At 40.7% G+C, this 25683-nt stretch overlaps 1 long non-coding RNA gene across 5 annotated transcripts in view; it reads right to left on the reverse strand.

The window, feature by feature from the left end:
• LOC309374150 overlaps positions 1-25683 on the reverse strand; it is a 127542-nt gene that overhangs the window by 26438 nt on the left and 75421 nt on the right. For 4 of the 5 annotated variants that reach the window (XR_014170367.1, XR_014170369.1, XR_014170370.1 and 1 more), the window contains 3 exons: positions 15342-15376; positions 11598-11658; positions 5285-5381 (listed from right to left, as the gene is read on the reverse strand). This is a non-coding gene — a long non-coding RNA (uncharacterized lncRNA). The remainder of the gene's footprint in view (positions 1-5284; positions 5382-11597; positions 11659-15341; positions 15377-25683) is intronic. The other variant, XR_014170368.1, reaches the window with a different exon arrangement.

The following is a 25683-nucleotide window of genomic DNA, read 5'->3' on the forward strand; positions in this document are numbered from 1 at the left end:
TGTGATTATATTTTCTGGATATACTGTACATTGATATCCCAGCTTTTTTGTGGACTGAGCTTCCTATAGAGATCAGGCAAGCAGCAGTTTGTTTTTAAAGACTGTTAAAGACCTTGAGAGGAATTCAGTGTCACACCATGTCAGTCATTTCATCAAGACAAGCATTTCAACTAGCCAGATGAAACAATTCGCACTCTCCTCCCACTGTGGATCTGAAGAGTCTCTGGATCCTCCCCAGCCAATTTGGGAGGGTGGGTGGAGGGAAGTCTCATTACACAAATGGATTCCCTTGCATGGGCTTCCACTGATGGGACTCACTAGCTGAATCCTGCCCCTTTTTCTTTGCCATCATGTTTCATGAGTGTTGATGTCAGGGTTCCAGGTTCCCAGCTTGATAACACAGTAAGCGTAGTTAATTAAAAAGGATGATTTATTGTCAAAACAAACAGATAGCTCCAGAGGGCTCTAACACAGCCTCAGACATCATCAATCAAGATGACCCTTCTGAAGATCGCTTCCGGTTTCTACAGAAAATGAAGAACTTTCGCGTCTTATGTCTATTGCTTTGTTTTTGGTCTAACAGCCCTCCTCTTAGCCGACTCTGAGGAGGGATTGGATCAGCTCCCCCCTCCTCCCTTTCTGACAAACTACTTCCATCTCTGTTCTCACCTGTTTGAACTTCCCGAGAGCTTTGGCTGGGTTCCAGCCCGCTTTCAGCCATTCCCTTATCACCCGGCATTCCAAGGGGCAGGGGAGTTAGCACTAGCTGCTGTTCACCCTGCATGAAAGTTAACTTTCTCTGTTCCTGGCTGCTTTCTTCCGTTGGCTGCAAGCCTTCACTGGGAGCTGACTCATTCCTGACAGCTGATACTGAGGTGTGTGCCTGCTTTTTGTTCTGGCTGCTGTAGCTGTTGAAATGATATTACTGTCTGCATATTTTAGCTGTTGTTATTTATTGATTTTGATGGTTTTATATATATTGTGAACTGCTTTGAGATGTATCAACGTACAAATGAAAATCAGTATATAACTTAATTTTTAAGATAGATAAATAAATAAAAAGAATACATGATATAGATAAAAAGAACTGAATCATCTGTCCTGGGAAATGTTGTCTGTTATATTTCATGTCAAAATATGAGTGTACTAAACTTTAATTTAGGCACTGCCTAAGTTTTAGAAACAGTTTAGCAAACTTCCAGCAATTCAGAACAAGGGTAGGGATTTTACTACTATATTTTGGTTTCTTTTCCAAACTGCTATTCGTCAATGCCTTTATCTCTTAGTGTTTACCAATAAAAGTGACAGATTTGGTGTATAAATGTTTTGAAGTGGAATAGGTTTACAAGCTCCATGTATCAGGCCCTTGAATAATTTTAATAATCTGAAAAATGGATGAGGATCATAGATCTGTACTTAGTATCTACCCTCCCAAGCAATCCTCTAAAGATTATTCCTGTTTGTGCAGGGAGAGATTTGTCCCTAAACTTAAGGTGGTATCATTTCTGGAAGCGTGACACACAGCACAACAAAGCCTGAAGTGAAGGTTAAGAAGCCCACATCGATTTTTTCCAAAAGAGGCCTGTCTTCCCTATTGAGAAGCAACGGCCATTAACAAGAGAGTATAACTCTCTTCCCTTATCTATATTTCATGGCATTGTAAATCTGCAGCGTGTGAGGAGAATAGAGAGCCAGATGTGAACTTCCTTTTCTTTTCTGAAACTGGTTTTCATAGCATCTACTGAGCAATTGTTCAATTTCTTCCATCCTTTCTTTCTGTGGTACACAACCTTCGCAATTTCTACCTTTAAAACTGCATTTCAGACAGGCATTCTTCAGGTCTTCTTTTGCCATTCTAATTTCCCAGAAGATTCCCCATGTGCCTTCACAAGATGCCCATGTCAGACTAAAAGGGTGGTTTAGTTACGTATACTATGAACTTCTCTGTTTCACTTCAATAAACTGTATTGACTGACAAATGAGTGTGTTCCTTATTCTGTATTGAAATGGTCCAGTAACTCAGTACGGCGGGGGGGGGGGGATTGCTTTACAATTGACTATTTACAAGTCCATAAAGTGAATGTGTCCCACAAGATGACAAGCTGGATGATATCTTTATAGGATCCAGCTCCAGTTGTAATGGAATGAATCCTGTACTATTTTTCTAGAAAAAGAGGTGCCAGAACTCACCATGAACTCCCCCCTGTTTTCTTATAATGGCAATGGCAGCCACCTGAGAGGTGTAGGAACTGAGTTCTGGCGAGTTTCGGCTGGAAAAAAAGCCCTGGATGAACCTCTTCACAGTCTTCAAAGATACCTAGGCTAGATCTACACAGCTAATAAAAATGCTGCATTAAAAACCATTGTAAAGCTCACAAGTGCGCCATCTGGTGTTACAGTATTATATCACATTTATAATGTTGTAATTGATTAATGTAGCTGAGTCCATAGATTCTGCAAGAAGACAGAGAACTCTAAAGCACCTTTTTCTCATTGTCATATGGAAATTCTAATTACAGATAGGTAGCTGTGTTGGTCTGCCATAGTCAAAACAAAAAAATTCCTTCCAGTAGCACCTTAAAGACCAACTAAGTTAGTTCTTGGTATGAGCTTTCGTGTGCATGCACACTTCTTCAGATACCAATTCTAATTGGTAATGTCACCAATTAATGCAACAGTGCTATGGAATGGAGTAAATCAGTAGGAGGTCACATTACAGACCCTTGGTAGGTTTTGGCCATTGCTTTGCTGTGTAACTTACTACTTAGTTATTTGATGCCATTCATATCCACGACACTTTATGAAAGGCTGAGAAGACAGGTATCTACCCGGGGATGAGGGTAGCACACTACAAACTGAAAGGCACTTGGGCTGATCTGATCTGAATAACAAATTTAGGGTTGGATTAATGCTAAGAATGCTGTATACTCTACCTATTGCAATGATTAAAACACATTTGTGCAAACACTGCCTTCACTAGGCTCCTATCCTAGGCAGTTTTGAAAATGTCAAAATCCTTTAAAAAAAATATCTAAAGGGCTATAACATGGGGGATGGAGCAAGTTCCTTTTCTCCTTCTCCGGAGGCCAGGACCCAAACCAATGGATTCAAGAAACGAGATTCCAACTAAACTTTCTGACAGTAAGAGCTGTCCAGTAGTGGAACCACCACTTCCTCAGGAGGAGGTGGCCTCTTTTTAAGCCAAGGTTGGATGGTCATCTGTCATGTATGATCTAGCTGAGATGCCTTCATTTCATGAAGAAGAAGAAGAAGAAGAAGAAGAAGACTTGCTTCTCATGTTCCTTTAATAGATGCATAGCATTAATGCCAATGCTGCTTTCCTCCCGATTATAGCATAACAAATCTTCCAAATACCTAGCTACCAAATTGCTATTATGCCCCAGATTTATGAGATGAATGGATACAGGTTGGGATTAAGAACAGCTGGTAAACATTAACATTCAGAATCACCATGAACAGTAATATTCAGAATTGTATGAATTTCAATGTCCGTACACAAGCTTCTGCAGAACTATGTGAGGACATGCAGAGGATAGATAAGAGATATGAAATGCTAGAATAAAATGCTAGAATTTTAGTGCCAAACAAGGCATAATGTTACAGATGCATAGAAATTTGAAAAAACAGGACCAAAACCCCCCCCAACCAAACAAAGGTTTTCCTTTATTTTTTACTAGAAAAAAATCTAAGTGAATCGCTCAAGGTGATTCACAGATGGTAAAAGCACTCCAATAAAACAGAATTAAAAACCTATACGACGGTAACGGAAAGCAGCAGTACAATCTCATTCAGGAGAAGAGAGTAACTAAAAGCCAAGGCCCCAGCAATAAAGCATGGGGGGAAATCAAATAAAAGGTTACAAGGTGCAAAATTTAGACTAAAAGCTAAAGCAAAGCTGCGCTGGGAAGGGGAAGGTTTTCACAATATAAACTGTAAAGTGAACTTTCTTGGTAAGGATAACTAACAGCTGTGTTACCAGTCTAGGGATGGGGGTGAAATACATTTCCATTTGCAGTTAAAGGGGGTGTACTTTCCCAAACAACACCTGAACTGAAACACAGCCATTCTTTGAAATTTTACAATGCGGTTTTCAGTTCTCAAGGCAAGTAATGTATACAAACACGCATATACTAAAGTTGCATAAAATTTGACAAAGTCTCCCGTAATGCTGTCTTTAATATGATGCTAAGATGTGGGCTGGACAATACTACTGTTGGGTGTATCAACAGCTGATTGACCATCTGTACCCAACGATGGTTCATTAATTGCTCTGTGTCAAACTAGAGTGGGGTGTCACAGGGCTCTGTTCTACATCCTGTGCTGTTCAACATTTTCATATATGACTTCTCATATCCAGGGAAGGGGTGTCAGCTTGCAGATCCATAAAATGGATCATAGGATCATGCTGCATAACTCAATGAAAATGTTGACCCAGTGTGTGGCTGCTGTGAAAAAAAGAAGTGAATTTCACATGAACAGCAGTTATTAAGAATTAGATTGACTGGGAAACTGTCAATATGGTTGTGCCTTTCTACAAATCTATGGTGCAACCACACAGAGAATACCGTGTACAGTTCTGGCTATCACATCTCAAAAAGTGCATTGTAATGGTTGGAAAAGGTGCGACAAAAGAGCAGCCAAAATGATTGTGGGGCTAGAGCAACTCCTTCATGAAGAACGGTCATGTCATCTGGAGGTTTTTTAATTTAGAGAAAAGGTGACAAATCTTTATAGCATTTTGTCTGGTATAGAGAAAGTGATTAGAAACAGGTTTTTATCCCCCTCTGATACCAGAACCCAGAGTTATTCCATATAGCTAATATATTGGGAAGATCTAAGATAAATGTGTGTCCTCCTTGGTAACAGTGTATGATTGAATTATGGAATTCACTATCACAATATGTGGTGATAGCTACCAACCTGGACATCTTAAAAAATGAGTTAGATAAATAAAGGCTATCAGTAGCAACTTGTCAAGATGGCTCTGTGCTATCCCCATGAAAAGAAGCAGCATGCTTCTGGGTACCAGTTGCTGAAGAAACAAACATGGGAGTGGGCTATTACTTCCTGCTTCTGGGCTTTCCATGGACCTCTGTTTAGCCATTAGCCTACCAGGATCCTGGAGTAGATAGGCCTTCGATCTGTTCCAGCAGGGGTCTTCTAAGGTTCTTAACTCCTGCTTCAGCTGCATATCCGAAGATACTACAAGCTGCATGCTGGCAACCATACTCCATAGCAATCTGAAGGAGGAAAACATCTTTACCTTTTAGGCAGCAGTATTCTCATCACCGGTGATCTAAGATTCCTAGTGCAACAATTCATCAGAAATTGATATCCTTTTGAAAGCGAGCAGATGAGACCTAAAGAATCAATGGATGCTATAGTTAGCAGCATCTTAGAGAATACTAAGAACTTGCAAGGATGTAGGAAAGCCATTTTACAGTGCATTCCCAGCTCAAGCTCCCATCTCTGCAGCAATTGTATAAATGGGACTAGATGCAAAGTAAGACCAGCAGAAGACTGGAGCTAGACAACGTATGGTGCATACACACTATAAATTTAAAGCACTTCCAAAGTACATCCCTATCCTGAGAATCCTGTGAACCGTAGTTTGTTAAAGGTGCTTGGAACTGTAGTTCAGTGAGGGGTAAACTACAGGTAAGAGGATTCTGGAGGAGGTGCTTTGAATGTCTGGAATATATACACCCTAATACTGTGTCCTTCCCATTCCATGGGGAAAGGTTTCTAATCTAGCCATCATCCTGATAGATGCTCTAAGTGCAAAGGGGTGTGGTACTGTGTAGAGCATCTGCATCAGGAAGGGGGACATTCAAGGAAGGCCTGTATCAAGTGACTTTGAATGTGTACATCTCTAATATGAAAATGAAGACAGCTAGGCTTCAGAATCTTATGAAGTAATTTCAACGTTACGCCTGCTGTATAATAGAGCTCATGCTTTTGCACAAGCTTCATTTACTGAACGAAAGCTGCTTTTGAGTAATTCCTCTTTATTTCAAAGGGGTTTGTGTGCAACATTTCCTACATGCATTCTACAGCTGGTTTCCAAAGTTCTCTTTTCTGTCAACATGCATTGGAAAAAGGTTTTGCTCGCTCAAGCTGGTCCCTTCCTCTCTCTGGGGCTGTTAAAGCTTTGCCAGTGGCCATGAGCGAGACCACAGAGTCATTTGGAATGATTGTGAGTGAATACCCAGTTGGCAATTATGCCTAATGCATCTCCTTTTCTGTAGTTCATAGCAGAAAAATCTCTCAAATAAAAAAATTCTTATGCAGGCAAGGTGTGAAAAGCACGAGGCTTAATAAAGTAGATGAAACATTTATGAAGGAAGAAAATTCCCTCATGCCGGCCCAAGGAACGTTTCTCTTTGCATATGGGGCATGATGAATATATTTCATTTCAAAAATAAGAAAATTACTATTAATTGAGCAAGCATTACTGTAAAAGAGATGTGAATTATGAGAGCAAATTGTCAAAATGCAAGAAGCTCATAGGGGCTCTCTTACTGAAAGCAAAAGCCCTTTTGAAACAAACTCAGGAAGAAACCTGTCCTTCCATATGAAAATCCACAGAGGTTCTGGCTCACTGTCTCTCCACCAGCAGTTTTCCAGCACTCAGTCCTAAGCATGTCTATCCAGCAGTGCCATTAAGCTCAATGGGGCATGTGTCCGAAGAGGTGTGCACAGTCTGTGCCCCCCTCCCAGTGTTGCTGAACCTTGGCTGCCATCACCTCTGAGCTATAGTCAAAGTCCATTGACATCTGGAAAGGCACAAGGTATTCAGCAGGGGTGCACAGGACTGCAACTTTAGGAAGCAATCCAAAATCCTCCATCACAGCGGCGTAGCGTGGGTTGTCAGCACCCGGGGCAAGGCAAGTAATTTGCGCCCCCTAACCCGGGGCAAGGCAAGTAATTTGCGCCCCCTAACCTGCCGCCGCCGCCAGCTTCTTCTTGCTGCTGCCTGGGCTGGTCTGGTGTGGTTCTCTCCCGCGCTCAGCGCTGCGCTGGGCGGCCGCTGCACTGTCCCTCCCCCAGATAGTCCCTCGCTCTCTCTCCGCACCGCACGCCTGGCACCCACCCCCTCCACAGTGGGCGGCGACCTGGCGGCTTCGCACAGCCAGCACTGCAGTAAGAGAGAGTGAGTGAGCCAGGTAGGGGCAGAGAGCTGTGAGTGCGAACGCCCCCCCCCAGATGTTGCGCCCGGTGCGGCCGGCCCACCCTGCACCCCCCCTCATGCTACGCCACTGCTCCATCACCAGACTGGCAGGGCTTGATGAATTACAAAACCACCAATAAATCCACAGCTGTTTCACACACAACAGGCAGGGAGGAAGGGGAGCTGAGGCAGATCACTGCACCCAGACCCTTCAAATGTCCCTATTTTCCAAGGACGGTCCTGGATTGACAGAAGCCATCCCAGTTTCTGATTTGATCCCAGAATGTCCCACTTTTCCTTAGGGCATCCCTATTTCATCGGAGGGTATGCAGTTATGCAACTCCCAAGACAAGGGGATAAGTAACTTCATTTAGAAATTTGTGGGTGCTAGGGCACCCAGGGCCCTGCACAGCTGGCACCCATGCCTATAATCTTGCAGTCAGAGATAGGAGTGGTTATATTAAGGTTATAATCCTGCATGCAACTATCTGAAAGCAAGTCCAGTTTAACCCAACAGGACACGCTTCAGAATTATAGATCCTAAAATGATACAAAATCCTTCTCATAGCCACCATCACTTTGGAGTATAGAAATTTTCGTTATTTGATTGTACACAACCAAAGGTAATTACTGATAATACTTCATTTCTTTAGCAACTTTCTGCATTCAAAATGATTTATAACTCTCTTCTCATTTATGCCCGTGAAATTGATGATTAAAGGAAAATGGCTAATGAAATTCAGAGTGACAATTTTGCCATGAACAACATTGCACAGAAGCAGTGTTTACATAGTGCTAACCCATGGTATTTACTGATTATAGATTCATGGCTCTGTAAACATGTGTCGCACCCTTATGAATTAACAGAGTTCACTGAACTTTGTAGGACATGATAATGCATAATGATTTGGCCTTTGTCCTACCCACCATTAGTTATTCTGCTAACGTATATATTAAAATTAAACTAATTTCGAAGTAAATATACCATTAAACTAAAGCAATTAAGGTGATTCTAGTCAACCTTCTGCACTTTCTCATTAAAAAAATAAAATCCTATCACTAAAGTTATAAGCGTGTTATTTTGACTCAGGCATGAAAGCAATTTGTGGTTTTCCTAACTGTTCCCATCCAAGAATCTTTTTTAATACAAATCTGACTCAGAACCTACCAGCATTGAATAGAAAAAGGTGTATAAGTATACTCTAACTGTGTATAACACAAACTTTAAAACACCACAGCATTGAATCCAAATGGCTAGCTGTCAGTTCAGATGCTAGGGAAATCTTATATTGCTGGAGTGGTCTAAAAGCAGAACACTTCACCAATACAAGCTACACTGACGTGAAAAATGCAGAATCCATTCAGAGAACTGTTTTGTTGTTTTTTTCAGGCACCACATATTTGCCAAAATACTGTAAGTATTAAGGTGGGGTTTTTTATGAAAAATGAAGAAGTCATCTGAACATAATTGCACAGCCTATTTCATTGTATTGTTTTATTAATGTATTTAAATATATGTATTCTGGGTAGAATATTGGACTTTGGAAATCTAGGTTCAAAATTTAAATTCACCTATGGAGCTCAGTAGAAAACTGAGTTTCTCACTGAATTTCGTAGAAAAAAGGCACGCAAATATGGTAAATATAAAAAATATATATCAATTCAGGAAAGTTTCTTCAAGGATCCAAGAAGATGGAGAGAAGTGTTCACGGCAAGGTAAGCATTTATTAAAATGACTTTACTGTAAACAAGTTTGCCTGAACAAGTTTAGCTTGCAGAGAGTTCTAGAAAAACAAGAAGGCTGCTAAACATTACAGAAGGATGTTTTAAGCAAGATACAGTTATCTATATTATTATATATTTTACAATGATGCTGTAAGAGATTAGGCATATGCCACAAGCAATCTTATCTTTTTTTCCCCTGAGGGGAAAAAAGTATCATAAAAGCATCTTGATAAGCTTTGTGTCCATCAGAGGAAACAAATATGCAACTATTATTTTCTAGCTTATGCTTTCATAATTAGTGGTAGTTATATTAAATCAAGAAGGAAAGAAACACTTTCATACTTCTTTTTCTCTGACATGGCATGGGCTTGTCTTTCTTTGCAGGAAGACTCCTCAAAACTCTGAAGTAAGTTAGGAGACGAGATCAAACAGGCAGACAGGAATGGAGTGATCCTGAACTTGTAACTCTGTAGCTACATTAGAGAGAGACTTGGGGCTGTTTCAAACAATTACATAAAATCAACATTATTAGCAACAACATAATTACCAGTACAATATTCCTATTATTTCTGTCAAGTGAACACACTTATAGCATAAAATCCAGGACAATCAACAAGACCATGAAATATGCAACACATGAATGATTTAGTATTTAAATTGCCGTAAGAGAAAAAAAGAAAAGGAGAGACTCTAAATGTAAATTCTGGATGAATCACATAGATGTGAGGAAAAACAAATCATTTATTTTCTGACTGGAGAATGTAATTTGCTTTCAGAGTACTGTGCTGGGTGTCTTATTTTACATTCTATTTTACAAACCACTGAAGGATTAATTGGTATGTCTCTCAATGCCCTGTCTCCTAGAGGTGTAAGTTCCAGTGTTAAAAACCACAGTAATCTCCAATTTCCCCTTCTATGCTGTGTTCTTTTAGAAATATAGACAAGGTAGTCAAAATTAGCCACTGGAGCATATTAAACAATGAACCACCATAATTAGATCACAAATGAAAAACCTCATTCCTCATAAAGCTCAAATGAGGGGAAAGTGTGAATGGTGTGACTCAGATGCTTTCATTGCCAAAATTAATTCTATTAAATCATTTACTCATTTTGAAAAAAGCAATAAAAGTTAAATTGGAAGAGCTGTGACCTTTTGTGATTGTAATTTTTAAAGTTTCCTTTTTGTTCTAACTAGGGCAGGGACGGAATTCAACATCTTGGGCCCGATTCAGATGAAACCTTGGGCCCGATTCAAAGTTTTCTCTGATCAATAGTGATCCGTTTGTAGACACAGGAGATCGTGCCTTGATTGTGCCCTTATTTTCCTCCCTTCCTGAATGCATGAGGGCAATTCAAATCAAGAAGGAACAATCTGGGACATAGCACAATCTGGAAAACTTTTTATTCATTTGTTTGTTTGTTTATTAAATTTATATACTGCCCTAGGGCAGCAAACAAGTGACAAACCAATAAAAACAATTCCAGTGCAGATGCAGACTGGGAAAGAGCTCTACTTAAAAGACTGGCTGAAAGAGGAAAATATTCAGTATGTACTGAAAAGGCGGCAGATACGGTGCCAAATATTTAATGGAAGGAATTCCAAATGGTAGGTGCCATGAACAGACATCCTGATAAGATGGTATCTGCAGGAGGCTCTCACCTACAGCATACAGATATCAATTGGATATACGGTATAAGGGCTGAGGCAATCTTTTGTGTAAACAACAGGACAAGTTGCACCCTTTCCACTAGTACATGTGAGGATTTCCCTCTATTTCTCCTGCTGGGAAGATAATCAAAGTGCTGCCAGATCTGATCACTTGTCCGGAGATTGAGAAGATTGAACCCAGGCAATTTTTGTTCTCTTACAACCATCAGAAACCGAATCGAAAGTGCCATCATTTGTTCAGCAAAGGGAGCATTTCTGGATAAGAGCCATTACGCTTTTACAGGCATGACAATGAGATGTTGTTAGAAAGTCTGGTCTGCTGACAGAGAATGTTTGGTATGACCAGTTTCAGGGCTTGTTGTGGGAAGTGTTGCTTGGTACATGAAGGCAGAGAAAGATTAAAGGACTGAAGACTGGGATCTTTCCTGAGCTGGCTTTCAGAAAGAACAATAATTTAAAAAAAAAATCTGAAGGTCAACTCTTACTGATATATATAGGGTATATTTAGGTTGCCAATTCCAAATACTAATGATACAGAGGGTCTGGCCAAATAAAATCATGTTGCTCCACAGAGTGAATCTGTTGACTTTTGTCCTCACTGACTGAAAATTGGCCATCAAAATCTGGTCAGATGAAGAAAAAGGTTGGGGCAATAGACTGAAGCCTTTATTGACTAAGCAAACAACTCCTGTTACATTTTAGTGAGATGCATTGGAGGGTATAAAGGTTGCAGACAAAAATCACAGAGTACAGACAAAAGCAAAAAAAGATTAATGAGCTGCCAGCTCTAACAGTGTATCTCCGTAATGACCCCATAGGTGCACCATTTGATGCAAATCAGTGTAATTTTGGAGGATGGACTTCTCATTTATCACACATGACTAAATAAGGAGATTAATTCTAATTAGAATACAATACAGGTCATCTAATGGCAGAATGATACCTGACAGGAAATGCAAGACTGACAGCAAAGCTTCCTTCTCCCACTAAGAAATTTGTAATACAACTTACCTCCTGCCCTGATGTTATTACAGTGAAGGTTCTATCTGCTTAAATCAACGTCAGAGTAGACCTACAGAAATTAAATTATATGTCCACTATTTAATTATTGGGGAACCTTCTAGCTCTACAATTCTATGATTACATGTTTTAAAACTGAATTTATCAAATTTGCACTATGTGAACCGAAGCACTTATTTGAAACTATCCAAATTTCGTGATGCAGTTCTTCAACCAGTATGACATAACCATACTAGTTAGTAGCATAGTTATCCAGAATAAAATATGCAATTCTATCTTTCAAAAGCCCACTTGCTGTCATTCTCTCTCTTTGCTTGACTCTTGTGAATCAAAATACAGCTATCTTTGGAATTTGCACTACACAAATACTGTATTTACAAAAAATGCATTATAGTGGAGGGAAGGCTTGTAAAAATGTGTGTATTACTCAAAACAGCATACAAAATTTGTTTTTTTGTGTGGGGGTTTTTTATATGTAAGCCATCTTGAGGTCCTGTTGGTGGCAAAGTGTGGAATGAATGAATGAAGGAATAATTTATTATGAGTTCACACTAAAATGTGAATGAATTTTCATAAGGATTTTCTCAATTGCTATAGAAATGTGGGGAAACTGAATTTACAATTAGAAAAATGAGAAAGTGAAAGAAGCAAAACTGACAGATTGTTCACTCGCTAGCTGCCAGCATTGTGACACTATTTGACACGATTTCTGCACTTCTGTTAAGAGCTTGGTGTGTGTGTTTGAGCCGGACTCTCATTCTGCCCCTCAAGTTCACATATAAAGAAGAATATTATGAAAGCAAAAGAATAGCAACATGAGCTAGTCATGCAAAACATTTTTTCATAATTTCTGTTATTAAAATCTTTACCTCCCGGTACTAAAGCAGGAGGCAATATTGGAAGGATTAATGGATTTTTACTACATTTCGAAGTAATAGTTCTGTAATGAAAATAATACTAGAACATTAACATGGTAGAATTCATAATCTAACATTATTGCTGCAAACCTGCCAAAATAGCAGATAACAACTAGCTGCTAGCATTTGGAGCATGACAGCAAAGCACAGACAAAATGAAAAAAGTATGGGGAACAAAATGGAAGTGCTCTGGCATGGCAACAATTTCATTTCCTTGATTGGTTAGTATGGTGGTCAAAATTACCTCAGACCCTAATTTAACAGACAAGTCAAATTTCCTCAAACCTTAAGTTAACAGTGATTTATGTGAGGCTGCTGTTAACAAATGATGATTTGAATCATACACATTAAATGACTTATTCTAATTCACACAGAGAAAAGGGGAAATATATGCCTATATTCTATTCATCTATTTTCTAGTGAGAGATTATCTGATGATGTAACATGACATCATGTCATATAAAGAAGCTTCTTCTTGATACCAACCATTTAGAATGTCATATTTTAGCACATTTCATGTGGTCCTTATGCCACAAAATGTGCATTTTCAACTTGTGGACATGGAAATTGTCATGTTCTTCACTTTTTCCACACTTCAACTCTTCCATGCTATTTGGTATTGACACGATAAGTGATAGCCTGAAGAGATTTTGACAGAGAACCCCCTGAAGGGATGTGCTGAACATAACACACCTCAGCACCTCTCCCACTATTGATGGCTATTGTCACTAGGCTACAGGCAACATGAATCTCAGTTAATCGGGTTAGGAATGACTGTAAACAAAAGAAGCCATGGAAAATAAATCTTTGTTATGGAAGTCAGCACAGGATTCTTGCGCGACAAATGCAGTGCCTAGTTGGGAAAGAAAACTAAATCCACTAAATGTGTGTGTGTGTGTGTGTGTGCGCGCGCGCGCGCCTGTATCACTACATACATATTTATTGTTATTTAACCTTGCAGAGTTCAGTAAAGAATCACTTTATAAAAGACTGTCCATAAGAAATTAGATACTTTAGACAGGAGCACTTTTAAGGCACTTAAAAGACTGAAAACACAGGCCCATGTCACAAATTTGCGCAAAGTTTATACATGCTCATGTGTGTATAGGCTGCTGAGCAAATTAAAATGGATCATAGAATTATAGAACTGTAGAGTTAGAAGGGATCACAAGGGTCATCTAGTCTAGGAATCTCAACTAAAGCATCCATGACAGATCCTCTGCTTATCAGCTGCCATATAAGCAATGTTTTAAAGATTAAATTTTAAAATAAGAGCCAATGTGGGACAGGAAAGCTGTAGCCCTGGGCAAGAGGCCCAGGCCTTATCCATCATTTCCTCCAGGGGCAACCCCCTAGCAATGCACCAGTAGTATAATAAAAGGGAAAGAGTAGATATTTTAATTGAGTCCGATATACAAATTTAGATTTTCTCATACAGAACCATGTGACCCTTCCTGAACAGGATGTACTGTACACCATAAAAAGGAGACCAACCCTGCAATACTACATGCTTACTAAGAAGTAAATTGCTCAGAGGTATATAAATTTTGTGAATATTAATAAATAAACGTCCAATGAGATTTACGCCCAGGTAAGTGTACATAGGATTGCAGCCTAAAGTTTTTTAGAGTGATGATAGCCATGTAGCCTTCATTTATTTATTTTAAAATATCTATAGGCCATTTTTCTGGACAAAGTTTGTTGAAGTTTCCTTACAACAATAAGAAAATAAAAACAGAATATCAAGAACAAACTTATATTTGAGCCTGTACTGGGAGGAAGCTCTAAAGCATGGAGCCACCACAGAAAACGTCTTCTCTCTCTTCAACTCCCACCTCTCAGACTCAGGAGATGGATGACCAAAAGGGCTTCAGGCAGGGTGGCACAGGTGTACCTGGCCCATCAGTTGGTTAAGCTCCAAATCATCAGTCCAGTAATATTTTTTTCTAAAAGTCTATACAGAACCAATCCTTGAAAATTGCTCTGATGACTGACTTTGGAGGCAGTTTCCATGTTTTGTTTTTGTTTTAATAGCACAATTACTGTGCAGCTACTGAATGTCGTATTAGATCCCAACCAATTTCTTTAAGGTTATTTTTACTCATACTTTCATCATTACATTGTTTAACAGTTTTGGAAACTTTGTCTTTTCTGGTGTGTCCCTGAACAGTATTTTCAGATGCAAATTGGATTATGGATAGGTGCTTAAATATGTCCCACCTTTCATTCCTAGCAGTACATGATGACACTACTGCTCATGTGCATTTTTGCCAATTCCTCTTTATATATTATTGTTATTGTTATTGCATATTTATTTGTATCCCCACCCTTTTCCCTGGCAGGATCTTAAGGCGGCTTACAGATAAAAAATGAAAGAGCATGACACCAGTCCTTTCATCAAAAGCAGTCAGTTCCCAAAAGCCTTTTGGAATAAGGTCTTCACCTGCCAGCAGAAGGACAACAAGGAGAGAGCCATTCTGACTTCTCTAGTATTTTATGACTCATACAATAGGCTATGCTTCTATTTGAAAGGAACTCCATTAGGTCCTCAGGTGCAGATTCTTCAAAACTACTGAAGCAGCTGTAGAAGTTTCACCCTTTTTTTGAAAACCAAGCAAACCTAAAATATAGACCATTTGTGTTCACTATTATTAACCTTGAGTTTAGAGCCCCTGTCTTCCAAATATTGCAGCCGCAGAGTGCTGAGTCTCGTTTTCAAGCTCTTAATTTGACTTTCGGACAAAACTGAGTTTTTAATTTTCCGCCTCAATAGTTCATTTGCTGGTACGGAGAAGAGAAATGGGCTTTGAAAACTCACCTTCAATTTTCTAGATGATCAAAGAAGTGTGGCCCCTGCAACAAAATGTACAATGTATTATTTGGGTGTGCACATGTATGTGTGTGTTTGAGTTATCCAAGCCTGTAGCTGAAAGGGCTGAAACACAAAAATCAGCATCCCTGATCTACTTTGGGGCTTGCCTTAGGTGCAACATTTATTTAAGGTTTCGTTTTTACATTTGAAAATGCAGCCAATTTTTATGCAAGAGAACAAAACACGGGACCTCCGTTTGTGATGGATTTGGCTGAGGAGGGTACATAAAGGAGCAATTTAAGCAAATTGGCCTTTGCTGCAGTCTGAGAATGATAGTGGATTTTTGACTGGGAATCCCAATGGGCCTCAGCTCTTTCTCTGACCTACAATATCAATAATGGATTACATGGCAGGGTTGCTGTAGACTAATCTCTCTCAGTGTATCCCCTCAACCTGCAATTGGCAGGGAAGTCTTATCCATAAGGGCATATGGGCAACTTGCCTCACCAAGTCAGGGTCCCCTACAGGCCCTCCCCCCCCCATATGGCACTTTATCTGCTTCTACTCTTGAGGTTGCTCTGGCTATCAACCTTCTCCTTGGTTCAGAGTTTCCCAAAGTGGTCAATATTGACCCGCTGGGGTTGATGGGACTGTGCAGGGACTGAACAAAGATTTGGAAATTAAAAGGGAGTCAAAAGGGCCTGGGGTAGAAAAGAAACTTATGATTAGTACAAAGTATAGAAATTTATATAGTACAAAGAATTGAATTAAGAACTATGAGACTTAGAAATAAAGGACATGGGCATTTGCAGAGCATTATCTCCCTTGCCAAAGTATTTTATAAAATGATTCCACAATACAACAGTATTCTCAGACCGTGCTGCTTCCTTTAAAAAAATGAAAACTGTATATAGGTGCAGTTTCACTTTTTAAACAATTACTTTTTTACAGTTTCAAAAGAATAATTCTGACATCCGTGCTTCCCTCCCTCAAAGATATAAAAGCAAGCTGCCTTTTCCAAGGAGCTTTTAAGAAAGCTTTGGAGCTAGGCTTCTGAACTGCAATCCCTGCCCCCACTCCTTGCTGCTTTTACAAGGTTGCTATTTTAAGAAGTTCTCAAAACCATATTTCAAAAAATATGAGATTCAACTTAGTAATAGTACAACAGTTGCTTCTGGTGGTGCACCATCAATGATTGGCAGGTACAGTAGATTTTCAGCTTTTCTGAAGAAGTGCACACTGTACATTGTTTCCTGCATAGACAGCATCTTGTTGCAAAAAAACAAACCAAAACCTTCAGCAGAGAGCTTCAAAAAGTTTTGAAAGTGCATATCAAATCAATCAACAAGGTGTTTCTATATTTTTAGCTGTTCCTATATTATCTGTAAGCCACAGTGAGTGCCTAACGGAGGAAAAGGCAGAGTATAAATAAATATATAACATATATAACAATATATATAATATTGAGAAACTAATTTCATTACAAAAATAAAAACCCATTGCACATTGATTCTGCATTAACCTACAGTGTGACCGTTTTGTTTCTCTCCATTTCTCTCTTTTATTTCAATCTGAAATTCAGTTCTCCACATTTCTACAGCAATTTGTAATTTAAAAAAAAAATCCCTCATGAAAATTCATCAGCATTTTAGTGCGAATTTCTCCAATTTTTGCACACATTTTTGACTAATATGCACAGTTTTGCAAGCATGACAGCTGAATACTCCTGCACTGCAGAGTGTTGGACAAGATGAACTTCCGAGTCCCATCCAGCTCTATGATTCTGTGATTCTATAAACATGATTTGGCTGGGGAGCTGCGTAGGAAATTTGGGAAATTTCAAAGTATGGCAGTGTTTGGGTTTGTTAAATGTGGACTGAATTAAATTTATTTCCCACCCCTACCTCTAGCTTGCCCTGCTGTGTAGCAGGTGGTGTGCTGTTGTGCTAAAGGAAACATCTTCTTATCAAAGTTAGTAGAAGTTCTGTAATGCTAACCAACCATTGCTACACCCAAAGCTTCTCAAACTAGGAGAAGAGAGAGAAGCTTAGCATAACATACTAAAGGAGTGTGTTCATCTGCGTCCTCAATTGCTGGAAACAAAATCAATGCCTCTCTCATCTTGCCCACTCCATAGATTCCAGGAGGCATATCATTCTGTTCCCTGTGCAGTATAAGCTTTATAAGCAATGCACATTTTATGGAATAGAGATAAGGATAATTGGCCACAATAGCACAGATTTGAGAAAATATAAATACATTATGCATCATGAAACATCATGAGCTTTGCACTACGTTAGAAGAGTCTATTTCTCCTGAAATATCTGCTGAGGTTTTGTTTCTGGCTTTATGAATAAAACCCTTTTGGGTTTGCAGGTTAATGCAGAGCTGGAAGAATCCCCAGTGAACTGGTCACTGAAGTATTCAAAATGTGATGCTGGTATCTGGAAGCAGAGATGAATACAGGAAAATTTTGTTTCTAGGCATATTGTAGAAATGTAATCTCAGAGGCAGAATCGCTGAGAAAATCAGCTGAAAATAAGTTGACCGTGAGCATTTTGTGAAAGGGTCACCTATAGCTTCTGACTTTAGTGGTCCAGAAGCAAGCAAACTGACCAGCAAGCTGTCTTCCTAATTGCCCTGCTTATCAGAATCCTTGGTTCAAAAACCACTTTATAGGAGTTAAGTCAGGCATTATCACTCCTCTGCCACTAAGAAATCCTGGGAAATGGGGTGATAATATGATCAGAGGCTACAGGTGACTGTTTCATCCTATGGTAACACATACCACAGAGTAAACTCCTAGGCTATGCTACAGTTGGAAGAAACAGTGATTCAACCAAATATTTTTTGAAATGTACCCAGTAATACAAGGAGAAACTGTTTCATAAAATGGCCCTCCTCTAAATTTCTTTCGCCAAAGGACTCCTCAACAACAAACCTCATTGAATTGGGACTTATTTCTGATTACACATGCATAGGATTGCACTGTTAATCTCTGAACGACACACACACACACAAATCATTGACACTTTTTAAATATCTGAAGTGTTCAAATAAAGCATCTTCATAGTTCATATATCAGATACATAGATATATTTACCTGAACGTCTTTCAAAAAGTCAAATAGCAAGCATGGCCAATTTAAAAATAGGGTTCCACACCATGGCAAGCTATGATTTGATGTCCCCCAAGACGGACATTTTTGAGGAGATATATTCTGCAACATGTTCTTGATGCAGTAATAATGCATTAGTGGTGGATTTATATTGGACCATCTGCACATCATTTTATTTTGTTAGTTATTATGCAATACTTCTCCATTGCTACTATATTATTTCTGACCGGAGGAGCTATAACACAACAAAAGCAGTGGGGGTGGTATGACCACCAGAAGATTGGTGAAATGAAAAATCATGGGAGTTTAGCAAGAAATTACAGTGTGAATGCCCCCAAACCTTTGCAGACGCAAACAGTATTGATAGTGGGGTTGCACATGACCACCACAATAGCATCATGGTCACAAAACGTCATGAATGCAAAATAAAAAGGATGTCTGAAGTGGCCCTTTGTATTTTTAAGAAGTCTGTTTCACTCATTGCCCTGTCTTTGGAATGTTGTTTTATTCTAATGTGCCTTTCAAATAAAAGGATGTTCAACAGCTCTCCACTACAAGGCTGGCCAAAGTGAGTGACAAAGCAGGCAGGCATTTTCTATATCCAGTGGCGTAGCGTGGGTTGTCAGCACCCGGGGCAAGGCAAGTAATTTGCACCCCCTAACCCGTGGATTTGCGCCCCCTAACCCTAACCCCCAGATGTTGCGCCCGGTGCAGCCGCCCCCCCCTGCAACCTCCACGCTACGCCACTGTCTATATCAGCAAACATTTTAAACTACCCAACTAAAAAGGGAAAAAACTGAGTAGGACTTTCTAGGAAAAGCAAGATGGCAGCTGTTCCAATTCTCTTGCCCCCCAAAAATAATTTTACCTCATGCACAAAATATACCTGAAACAAAGCATATATTGGGGTGGGTGAAGCAGCTAAAAAATAGTCTCTGTCAATTTGGTACAGTCCTGGCTGTTACCTTGCAGTTCCTGGTTATCAGAATCTTAGTTACATTTAAGATTATAAAGTTAATTAAGTTTATAAAGTTATCAGGACTGCATTCTACACTCCTCCGTTTGTTCTGATATCCCTTCACCAAGTTTTCTTCATAGTTTAAGTTCAGTTTTCCAATAAATAAAAATATATATAAAAGTATAGTTGTTTGAAATACTGATTTAATATTTATTATAGTTGGAGAGCCAGAATGTGGCAGAATTTTGTATTTTTGTTTTAAATAAAATGTATATTCTAGCCAAGGTAAGTATTTCATTCATGTTCTAGATATAGGAAATACAAAAAACCAATTTTAGAGTCACCTACAAAAATGGCTGCACATCCTATTTGCTAAAATGCAATTGCTACAATACAATATAGTTTATTGCTTTTAACTCTCCTGTGGTAAGAGGTGGAGAAACATCAAGTTACCATTTGCCAGTACAGGGGCGCCGACTTATAAAAAATATTGGGGGGGCGGGGGCCCATACCGACTTATAAAAAATATTGGGGGGGCCCAAGACCTCCAAACCGCTGCTGCTGGGGGAACGAAAGGGGCGAGCCCCGGGCTGCCCCGACCTTAAGTGAACCTGTGAGGGTCCGCCCTTTGCGGCAGCCGATTGGCTGCCGCCGTGGGCGGTGAATATTAATGAGCTAGGGGGAATCCCCGCTTCTCGCGGGGCTGACGCCAGCCCCGCGAGATTGTTGATGGGTCGAGAGCCCGCAACCCCACCCCCTCTCTAGATCGGGAGTGGCTTTGTTTTAACTCATTACTGAATGTATTTTAAAAGGTAACTATCGTCAAACAAGGAAAATAAAAAATACTTTTCTTAAATTATTGGGGGGGCAGAGCCCCCCAAACGAATTTTTGAGGGGGCTCGGGCCCCCTCAGGCCCCATGGAGTCGGCGCCTATGTGCCAGTAATAGTTTCTGATTCAGCATATATTCCTCAGTAAAATGGCTACAAGGCTTGACATTTGCTAGGCATGTGTTTCTTCTCTATGGGCTTCTGTCATACAACACTTGTAGCTTAATTTTTAGCTTTATGAATAGTCATGCTGTTTCCTTTTAGCCCTGGACCTTCTTAAGAGCTTGGCAGCTTGGCAGCTGTCATTCACAGAAGAAATAGGCCTAGGTAGATAGAGATTGCAGTGTGGAGAGGAAACCCCTCACAATGGTTTGGGTCTAAACTTAGCCTATTGTAATTTTATTTTCATTGTTACTACTTGTAATAATAATAATAATAATAATAAATTTTATTTATATCCCGCCCTCCCCAGCCGAAGCCGGGCTCAGGGCGGCTAACAACACCAAAATAGTGCGACATTATAAAAACATTATAAAAATTAATTAAAATCAAGATTGATGGCAGCCATAAAGTTTTGTAAATGTTGCCAGAGGAGGGAGTCAGGCTGCGCCCTAACCAAAGGCCTGGCGGAACAGCTCTGTCTTGCAGGCCCTACGGAAAGATGTCAAGTCCTGCAGGGCCCTTGTCTCTTGTGACAGAGCATTCCACCAGGTTGGAGCCGCAGCCGAAAAGGCCCTGGCTCTAGTTGAGGCCAGCCTAACCTCTCTGTGGCCTGGGACCTTCAAGGTGTTTTTGTTTGAAGACCGTAGGTTCCTCTGTGGGGCATACCAGGAGAGGCGGTCCCGTAGGTACGAGGGTCCTAGGCCGTATAGGGCTTTGAAGGTTAAAACCAGCACCTTAAACCTGATCCTGTACTCCACCGGGAGCCAGTGCAGCTGGTATAGCACCGGATGAATGTGATCTCGCAGCGAAGACCCCGTAAGGAGTCTCGCTGCGGCATTCTGCACCCGCTGGAGTTTTTGGGTCAGTCTCAAGGGCAGCCCCACGTAGAGCGAGTTACAATAATCCAGTCTGGAGGTGACCGTCGCGTGGATCACAGTAGCTAGGTCAGGGCGAGAGAGGTAAGGAGCCAACTGCTTAGCTTGGCGGAGATGAAAAAATGCCGCCTTTGTAATAGCTGCAATCTGCGCCTCCATGGAGAGGGAGGTATCGAAGATTACACCCAAACTCTTAACGGACGGTGCTGGCACTAATTGCACCCCCGCAAGAGATGGGAGCTGCCCCCTCAGTCCCATATCATCCCGTCCCAGCCAGAGGACCTCTGTCTTCGAAGGATTTAACTTCAACCGGCTCCCACGCAACCATCCAGCCACAGCTTCCAAGCATCTGATCAGTGTGTCTGGGGCCGAGTCAGGATGGCCATCCATCAACAGATAGAGTTGGGTGTCATCAGCATACTGATGGCAGCCCAGCCCAAAACTCCTGACAAGCTGGGCGAGGGGGCGCATAAAGATGTTAAAAAGCATCGGGGAGAGAATCGCACCCTGAGGCACTCCACACACCAAGGAGTGGCGCGATGACAATTCCCCCCCAAGCGCCACCCTCTGTCCCCGACCAGAGAGAAATGAGCGCAGCCATTGAAGGACTGTGCCCTGGATCCCCACGTCGGCAAGGCGGTGGTCCAGAAGTTCATGATCGACCATGTCAAAAGCTGCTGACAAATCTAGAAGAATCAGCAGCCCCGACCCGCCTCGATCCAGCTGTCTACGAAGATCATCTGTTAGGGCAACCAGAGCCGTCTCGGTCCCATGGCCAGCGCGGAAGCCGGACTGGAATGGATCCAGAGCCGATGTTTCATCCAGAAACCCACCAAGCTGTTCAGCAACCGCTCTCTCAATCACCTTACCCAGGAACGGAAGATTCGAAACCGGGCGGTAATTGGATAGATCTAAAGGATCTAATGATGTTTTCTTTAAGAGCGGGCGTGTCAAGTGTCAAGTGTCAAACTGTGTCCTGTATCGAATGAATACAGGATGTAGCATTTTCCATTGAAATTATACAGGGCGGGTAGGCATCACATACTTCAGTGGCTGTGTGAATTTCTACATTGCCCTTCAGTGGCATCCAAGCAAGAAATTAATCTTTTGGATCTATAATATCTTTAAAGCGGTTGTCCTGTCGTTCTATGTTCTGTCAGTATTTGCATACCTTATACACTCACATCATTGGCTTTTACTTTGTGTGGGGGGGAGATAAGGAAAGAGCAAGTTGAAGTATTTTCTTGCTTTTTTGCGGTTTCTGCCATTAGCACTAATTGACATTTATTGCTTGCTATGTCACTTCGAAACCTATTTAAGATTTCTATTGTTCTCTGTGCCACTTAAATGGAAAACCATTTAGGGCTTCTAACGGAGTAATAATTATCTTGGCACTCCTAGTCCAATCACGATACCGTTGCCACTCTGTGCTCTGTTCCCAGCTTGGAGAATGATATTAATCAATGAGGGATAAAGATTTAGGCTTAGCTTTATAACAAGGTGCACCAAATAGCTCATCTTTTTTTTTTTAAAAAAAGAACTGTTTCCCCACATTCTTTAACGCTGGTTGCTTTGTCACCCTCTCCTTATTGATTCTTGCATCTTGTTAAGCATTTTCTGAACCAAAGAATTAATGAACCAGCAGGACAGATGCTGCCTTTTCAGACTGGTATTTGCATTTTAATTCTTCAACTTTGGTTTTAATCATAACTGGGTTGCGTTAAATTTCTACTCTAGAAACAACTTCTGGATTTCTTCACTTTCTAGACAGTATAGGGAGCTGCTCTTCAACTAGAAAGGGTTTATTTAAAGCATGCAGATGCACCAAGCCCTGGAGGCACATAAAAGACCTCACTGGTTTCCTAGGAAGAATTGCACTGTTTCCCATGAGTAGAACCAAGCTACGTTTGATGTTTACTCCGTAGCTTGCCTCTGAGTTAAAACCTTCACCACCACACTAAAAAATGGCTAGTGGAGCTATAGTATAGTATAGCATAGTGGAATACTTTAATCAACCCTTTGCTCCCCACAGGGGTCCTGATCGAGATTCGGGCCCCTGCACCTGCCATTTACCGTACATAGGCGGCGGGTGGGCGAAAGATCACATTTACTTCAATGGCAGTTTTTTCCCCCTTAGACAAATTACAGGTATGGAAACCTCAATCTGGACTGCAACCATAGCAGGGGTCAAAATGCCTCCCTACTCCCTATATTAGGGTCCTGATCCAGATCAGGCCACCCACACTGACAATCTTTATTGGAGAAGAAAGGTTACACTCAACAGTATGCTATGAAGTAAGCGTCACATGTAGCATGGCCTTTTGTGAAGCTCTTTCACAGAGCCCCTTTTCAGGCATTCACCATATGTGAATGATCGCATGGAGAGGGAAGAATTAGGGTTGCTTCTTGTGGTCTCACCACCAGCCTCATGCATGCCTGGGGGAGGAGGGCATTTGTATGGAGCCTATGTGAATACACCTGAATGCCCACAGACTGCCATATCTGCCATCTGTACGCTAGCTAAAAAGACTGCACATACAGGCGCCTATATGTGTTTGAGTGTACATGCATAGGCAAACAGGGGTCCTGAACACATGGTAGACTGGGGAGCTAGGCACTATTTTTCCATGACCAACACATACAACCTCAATTCTATATGGATGAATGCCTGAACACTGATACTGTGATTCAAGAGCCTGTTGTACACCTGAGATTTTTGAAGAGTGCATAGTACCCTATGGGTATGATGTTATGAACCATTTCCCAAAACTAAAGTGAAAATGGAAGGCCACAACTGCATGTACATTTAGAGCCCCATGCAGCTTTGGATTATGGTTAACATGTTTAGGAGCTTAATGTGAGATGTTAACAGCCAAAATGGTTGCATTTCAGGATGAATAGACTGCTGCTCTGCTGTTTGAGCCTATGGGTCATGAATCTCACTTCAGCTTCTGTGCAAAGCTCTACTTCTGAGTAGGATACTGCACAAAGAGAAAGATCAACTACACTGAAGACAATTACTGCATTGTCAGTACAGGGAATTGCATTGTCAACACACGGAATAAAGTTCAGCAAAAGCAAATACAATTCATATTGAACATGGCATACATTTTAAGGGAAGTGACATAACTCAGTGGTAGCAAACATGTGCTGCAGGCAAAAGGCCTTGAGTTAAATCACTAGTATCTCAGTGTATGGCTGGGAAAGACTTTTGTATGAAACTCTTGAGAGCTCCTGCCAGACAGTGTAGAGAATACTGAGATAGATGGACCAGAGACCTGAATAATTCTGCTTCCTATGTTCCTGTTAGAGCAGGAGTAGGCAATGTGGTGTCCTCCAATGTGGTGTCCTCATTGGACTACAAATTCCATCATCCCTAACCATAAGTCATGCTAGGTGGGACTGACAGAAGTTGAGAGTCCAATAACATCTGGAGGGTTCTATGTTGGTTACTGCTGGAGTAGAGTCTCTAGCGTTCTGTTTATGTGCAAGCAGTTTCCTCAAATCCTTTCAGATACAGACAAGAGCAATCTTGCCCTTATTTTGTTCCTCCTGCTATTTGCAGTAACAGCTGCAGGGACCCATACCCTAAACACAGGTGGGAAACCTGTTGCCCTGCACATGTTGTTGGATTTCAAAGCTCATCAACCCCAGCAAGCATGGCCAATAGTTGGGGGTGATGGGAGCTGTAGTCCAGAAACATTTGGGATGCCCTAGGTTCCCCTTTCCCGCTCTGGCCACTACATCAAGAGGGGCTAACCTATGTCCCTCCAGATGTTGTTGGACTACAGCTCCTATCACCCCTGACTACTGCTGGAACATTATTTTATGCTCTATTATAATATGCTATTTAATTTATGAAAATCAGCCTATGTGTAAAGTAATGACCATTTCATGCTGTTTTGTATAAACACTCGCCTGACATTTTAATACTTTGTACAATGGCAAGTTTTTGTGACGTAGCATTTACCACTTAACACATCAAAGAATACATCTTGGTATTACATGTTTAAAAACCTCTAGATTCCTTCTGAATTTTGATATGAATTTACCTGATTTGCACATCTTGGATGAATGAACCAATCAGAACTCACAGCAGGATTCACCTAACAAGCCCCATCAGCAGAAGTCGTGTGCAATAGGGCTTTCTTTCCTTTCCTCCACCTTGAAATTGGTTCAGGGGGGTAATGAGAACCCCTAGAACAGTGAAGAGAGGAGGAATCATTCCATCTGGCAAGCGGAAATGCTTGGGCAGATGGGACATTCATGGCATGATATTGAATTCCATTCTACCAGCCCTTTTTGAATGTTCTTGGCTCAAAAAAATAATATTGCATGATAGCCAACATGAGTCATACTTACATGCATTTATATGCAGATTAAAAAAAAGACAACTAAAAATTGCA

Source organism: Podarcis melisellensis, assembly GCF_964234715.1.
Source record: "Podarcis melisellensis genome assembly, chromosome: 1".
Classification (NCBI taxonomy): Eukaryota; Metazoa; Chordata; class Lepidosauria; order Squamata; family Lacertidae; genus Podarcis; species Podarcis melisellensis.